Source organism: Nansenia antarctica, assembly GCF_963989245.1.
Source record: "Nansenia antarctica genome assembly, chromosome: 3".
In the NCBI taxonomy this organism is placed as follows: domain Eukaryota; kingdom Metazoa; phylum Chordata; class Actinopteri; order Argentiniformes; family Microstomatidae; genus Nansenia; species Nansenia antarctica.
In genome coordinates, this window is record NC_137688.1 from 15364569 (window position 1) to 15365931 (window position 1363).

Below are 1363 nucleotides of genomic sequence, written 5' to 3' on the forward strand. Positions count from 1 at the left end.
AATCTAATAGGAGACATATCAGCCTTGGATGTGCACTGTAGAACACATATAAGAGACATTATAAGCCTTGTATGTTCCCAATGGAACACATACAGTGCCTTCGGAAAGCATTCAGACCCCTTCACTTTTTCTCTGGCTTGGGAAAGGGTCTGAATACTTTCCGAAGGCACTGTATAAGAGACATTCAAAGCCTTGTATGTTCACAATAGAACACCCAGAGGTAGCTAGGAGTATTGTGTCAGGTAGGAGTGCAGCCAGAAACCTGGTGTAGCTAGCCAGAGGCACTGTGTACTCACAGCTAATAATCTGCTAAAGTCGCTTAAATGAAAGCTTCTGTTTCACAAAGTAAACCCTTTTTTTTCTGAAAACCTCTCTTCTGAAACAACACACTGGGATGGCAAGCGAGGGGATTTAGTATAATAGTATAATGGCCTGTACACAATGACAGAAAAGACTCTCTTACATCTGGTTGCCAAACGCCAACATTTTTTTTTATGGTCTTCTCTTATTGACACAGCATAATCAGTCTCATGGGGAGACAGTTGGAGTGTAAAGGCATGGTTGTGCTGCATTCTTTTTTTTTTTATATATATTTTTCTGAGTGGGGCAGTCCCGCTCATATTTTTTATTTATATTGAACAGATATAGTGACGACAGAGAGGAAAGCAAGGAGAAGAAGGGAGAGAGGGCATGTCAGCAGGGCATGATTCTAACCCATTCCGACATGGGCATAATGTGTGCACTGTAGACCATGGGGGTTCCACAGTGAATGTGTGTCGGAGTGAATGTGTGTCTCGTTGACTTTTGACAATAGAGGATGGTGTTTAGTGTCATGCCATGAAGGTTTGAGGAGTGTCAATTTCATCATTTCCGACTGGAAGTTGGAAAACTCCTATAGAACTGGTAATCCTAAAGGACATGAATGGAAGCATACCAGATCTGCCTGTCAATTCTCCTTAATGCCTCAAGCCTCTTCTAACAGTACAATGTCATCTGAGCTGTATCCCTGATATATTCTTTTAAAAAACAGACCTCTAGCTCTATGTAAACTCGCATTCCAGTCAGACAGCTATAATGCATGGTGTCTGAGCTGACCCTGTGCCTAGAGCAAAAAATACCAAATTCCAACTGACTTTTTTCCCCAATTGACTGACAAGTTGATTGCATGGCAAATAAAGCATTCTTCCTTCTTTCTTCTTCTTTATCTCAATAGGAGACGAAGGGGATATACTCTTAAGTAAGTTGAGATGAAAAGGCAAAGGTCAGTACAATCTGAAAATACTGCGTTTTTTAGTTTCCCATTGACTGCACTTGACTTCAGTAAATGTTACAAAGTATCCTTACAGTTTACAGATGCCCAATG